Raw genomic sequence first — 5,000 nt, forward strand, 5'->3', positions numbered from 1 at the left:
CAGGAGACCGGGGATCAATTCCCCGACGGGGAGGCGATTCCTTTTATTCACACAATTAAATAAAATGATGCACTTTCTAACATTGTAAAATATATCTGTCATTATCCTTGCCTATTCCGATTGAGAAAAAAGGTTGAATTCACAGATGGACAAAATGCTTACTGATGTGTTAACTGAAATTCAGAATATGCTCTGAATATTTCAATATGCACAGGCGTACCATCAAAAACACTTTACATCTGCATTCTCTTGGAAAATGAGATGAAGCAGTGGTGAATCCTAGGCTGCTGTTCCACTCGATTGGCACAATTTACAAGTAGAATGACTGCTTTTGGTTAGTAGTGACCCCTGGTGGCTAATAGTTATAAGCTGCAAATGATAAAGTGAGCTGATTATATATATATATATAGATATATATAAATATATATATTGATAGTTAGAAAGATAGCCAGATAGACAGATCGATAGATAGATATTTATTTCAATGAAATAATTTCTTGATAAAACTGATTGTTTTTGGCTAGGAATTTCTGTATTGTAATATTTAGGAAAAAAGATTACTTGTCCTAACCAAAAGCAGCAAATCTGCCTATTACAATACTGTGAATTGATCGAGGGTATGCCTTAACCCCAAGGAGGTGAGCACTGTTTAACGGATGCCAATAAGTCCTCGTTAGTATAGTGGTCAGTATCCCCGCCTGTCACGCGGGAGACCGGGGTTCAATTCCCCGACGGGGAGTCGATTCATTTTATTCACACAATTAAATAAAATGATGTACTTTCTAACATTGTAAAATATATCTGTCATTATCCTTGCCTATTCCGATTGAGAAAAAAAGGTTGAATTCACTGATGGCCAAAATGCTTACTGACGTGTTAACTGAAATTCAGAATATGCTCTGAATATTTCAATATGCACAGGCGTACCATCAAAAACACTTTACATCTGCATTCTCTTGGAAAATGAGATGAAGCAGTGGTGAATCCTAGGCTGCTGTTCTACTCGATTGGCACAATTTACAAGTAGAATGACTGCTTTTGGTTACTAGTGACCCCTGGTGGCTAATAGTTATAAGCTGCAAATGGTAAAGTGAGCTGATTTTATATATATATATATAGATATATATAAATATATATATTGATAGTTAGAAAGATAGCCAGATAGACAGATCGATAGATAGATATTTATTTCAATGAAATCATTTCTTGATAAAACTGATTGTTTTTGGCTAGGAATTTCTGTATTGTAATATTTAGGAAAAAAGATTACTTGTCCTAACCAAAAGCAGCAAATCTGCCTATTACAATACTGTGAATTGATCGAGGGTATGCCTTAACCCAAAGGAGGTGAGCACTGTTTAACTGATGCCAATAAGTCCTCGTTAGTATAGTGGTCAGTATCCCCGCCTGTCACGCAGGAGACCGGGGATCAATTCCCCGACGGGGAGGCGATTCCTTTGATTCACACAATTAAATAAAATGATGCACTTTCTAACATTGTAAAATATATCTGTCATTATCCTTGCCTATTCCGATTGAGAAAAAAGGTTGAATTCACAGATGGACAAAATGCTTACTGATGTGTTAACTGAAATTCAGAATATGCTCTGAATATTTCAATATGCACAGGCGTACCATCAAAAACACTTTACATCTGCATTCTCTTGGAAAATGAGATGAAGCAGTGGTGAATCCTAGGCTGCTGTTCCACTCGATTGGCACAATTTACAAGTAGAATGACTGCTTTTGGTTAGTAGTGACCCCTGGTGGCTAATAGTTATAAGCTGCAAATGATAAAGTGAGCTGATTATATATATATATATAGATATATATAAATATATATATTGATAGTTAGAAAGATAGCCAGATAGACAGATCGATAGATAGATATTTATTTCAATGAAATAATTTCTTGATAAAACTGATTGTTTTTGGCTAGGAATTTCTGTATTGTAATATTTAGGAAAAAAGATTACTTGTCCTAACCAAAAGCAGCAAATCTGCCTATTACAATACTGTGAATTGATCGAGGGTATGCCTTAACCCCAAGGAGGTGAGCACTGTTTAACTGATGCCAATAAGTCCTCGTTAGTATAGTGGTCAGTATCCCCACCTGTCACGCGGGAGACCGGGGTTCAATTCCCCGACGGGGAGGCGATTCATTTTATTCACACAATTAAATAAAATGATGCACTTTCTAACATTGTAAAATATATCTGTCATTATCCTTGCCTATTCCGATTGAGAAAAAAGGTTGAATTCACAGATGGACAAAATGCTTACTGATGTGTTAACTGAAATTCAGAATATGCTCTGAATATTTCAATATGCACAGGCGTACCATCAAAAACACTTTACATCTGCATTCTCTTGGAAAATGAGATGAAGCAGTGGTGAATCCTAGGCTGCTGTTCCACTCGATTGGCACAATTTACAAGTAGAATGACTGCTTTTGGTTAGTAGTGACCCCTGGTGGCTAATAGTTATAAGCTGCAAATGATAAAGTGAGCTGATTATATATATATATATATATATATATATATATATATATATATATATAAATATATATATTGATAGTTAGAAAGATAGCCAGATAGACATATCGATAGATAGATATTTATTTCAATGAAATAATTTCTTGATAAAACTGATTGTTTTTGGCTAGGAATTTCTGTATTGTAATATTTAGGAAAAAAGATTACTTGTCCTAACCAAAAGCAGCAAATCTGCCTATTACAATACTGTGAATTGATCGAGGGTATGCCTTAACCCCAAGGAGGTGAGCACTGTTTAACTGATGCCAATAAGTCCTCGTTAGTATAGTGGTCAGTATCCCCGCCTGTCACGCAGGAGACCGGGGATCAATTCCCCGACGGGGAGGCGATTCCTTTTATTCACACAATTAAATAAAATGATGCACTTTCTAACATTGTAAAATATATCTGTCATTATCCTTGCCTATTCGGATTGAGAAAAAAGGTTGAATTCACAGATGGACAAAATGCTTACTGATGTGTTAACTGAAATTCAGAATATGCTCTGAATATTTTAATATGCACAGGCGTACCATCAAAAACACTTTACATCTGCATTCTCTTGGAAAATGAGATGAAGAAGTGGTGAATCCTAGGCTCCTGTTCCACTCGATTGGCACAATTTACAAGTAGAATGACTGCTTTTGGTTAGTAGTGACCCCTGGTGGCTAATAGTTATAAGCTGCAAATGGTAAATTGAGCTGATTATATATATATATATAGATATATATAAATATATATATTGATAGTTAGAAAGATAGCCAGATAGACAGATCGATAGATAGATATTTATTTCAATGAAATAATTTCTTGATAAAACTGATTGTTTTTGGCTAGGAATTTCTGTATTGTAATATTTAGGAAAAAAGATTACTTGTCCTAACCAAAAGCAGCAAATCTGCCTATTACAATACTGTGAATTGATCGAGGGTATGCCTTAACCCCAAGGAGGTGAGCACTGTTTAACTGATTCCAATAAGTCCTCGTTAGTATAGTGGTCAGTATCCCCGCCTGTCACGCGGGAGACCAGGGTTCAATTCCCCGACGGGGAGGCGATTCATTTTATTCACACAATGAAATAAAATGATGTACTTTCTAACATTAAAAAATATATCTGTCATTATCCTTGCCTATTCTGATTGAGAAAAAAGGTTGAATTCACTGATGGCTAAAATGCTTACTGATGTGTTAACTGAAATTCAGAATATGCTCTGAATATTTCAATATGCACAGGCGTACCATCAAAAACACTTTACATCTGCATTCTCTTGGAAAATGAGATGAAGCAGTGGTGAATCCTAGGCTGCTGTTCCACTCGATTGGCACAATTTACAAGTAGAATGACTGCTTTTGGTTAGTAGTGACCCCTGGTGGCTAATAGTTATAAGCTGCAAATGGTAATGTGAGCTGATTATATATATATATATATATATATATATATATATATATATATATATATATATATATATATATATATATATGTATATATATATATATATACATATATATATATATATATATATATATATATAAATATATATATTGATAGTTAGAAAGATAGCCAGATAGACAGATCGATAGATAGATATTTATTTCAATGAAATAATTTCTTGATAAAACTGATTGTTTTTGGCTAGGAATTTCTGTATTGTAATATTTAGGAAAAAAGATTACTTGTCCTAACCAAAAGCAGCAAATCTGCCTATTACAATACTGTGAATTGATCGAGGGTATGCCTTAACCCCAAGGAGGTGAGCACTGTTTAACTGATGACAATAAGTACTCGTTAGTATAGTGGTCAGTATCCCCGCCTGTCACGCAGGAGACCGGGGATCAATTCCCTGACGGGGAGGCGATTCCTTTTATTCACACAATTAAATAAAATGATGCACTTTCTAACATTGTAAAATATATCTGTCATTATCCTTGCCTATTCCGATTGAGAAAAAAGGTTGAATTCACAGATGGACAAAATGCTTACTGATGTGTTAACTGAAATTCAGAATATGCTCTGAATATTTCAATATGCACAGGCGTACCATCAAAAACACTTTACATCTGCATTCTCTTGGAAAATGAGATGAAGCAGTGGTGAATCCTAGGCTGCTGTTCCACTCGATTGGCACAATTTACAAGTAGAATGACTGCTTTTGGTTAGTAGTGACCCCTGGTGGCTAATAGTTATAAGCTGCAAATGGTAAAGTGAGCTGATTATATATATATATATAGATATATATAAATATATATATTGATAGTTAGAAAGATAGCCAGATAGACAGATCGATAGATAGATATTTATTTCAATGAAATCATTTCTTGATAAAACTGATTGTTTTTGGCTAGGAATTTCTGTATTGTAATATTTAGGAACAAATATTACTTGTCCTAACCAAAAGCAGCAAATCTGCCTATTACAATACTGTGAATTGATCGAGGGTATGCCTTAACCCCAAGGAGGTGAGCACT

General features: G+C 34.7%; 3 non-coding genes across 3 annotated transcripts; all 3 read left to right on the plus strand.

Moving 5' to 3' along the window:
* The first annotated feature begins 667 nt into the window (after positions 1 to 667).
* On the plus strand, positions 668 to 739 carry TRNAD-GUC (transfer RNA aspartic acid (anticodon GUC)). The gene has a single exon. It is a non-coding gene; the product is annotated as a tRNA-Asp (tRNA).
* Positions 740 to 2,082: 1,343 nt separating this feature from the next.
* On the plus strand, positions 2,083 to 2,154 carry TRNAD-GUC (transfer RNA aspartic acid (anticodon GUC)). Its single transcript has one exon. It is a non-coding gene; the product is annotated as a tRNA-Asp (tRNA).
* A 1,360-nt stretch (positions 2,155 to 3,514) lies between these two features.
* TRNAD-GUC (transfer RNA aspartic acid (anticodon GUC)) lies at positions 3,515 to 3,586 on the plus strand. The gene has a single exon. It is a non-coding gene; the product is annotated as a tRNA-Asp (tRNA).
* Positions 3,587 to 5,000: the final 1,414 nt, after the last annotated feature.

The sequence above is a fragment of the Lissotriton helveticus genome, chromosome 1_2, assembly GCF_964261635.1.
Source record: "Lissotriton helveticus chromosome 1_2, aLisHel1.1, whole genome shotgun sequence".
NCBI lineage: Eukaryota > Metazoa > Chordata > Amphibia > Caudata > Salamandridae > Lissotriton > Lissotriton helveticus.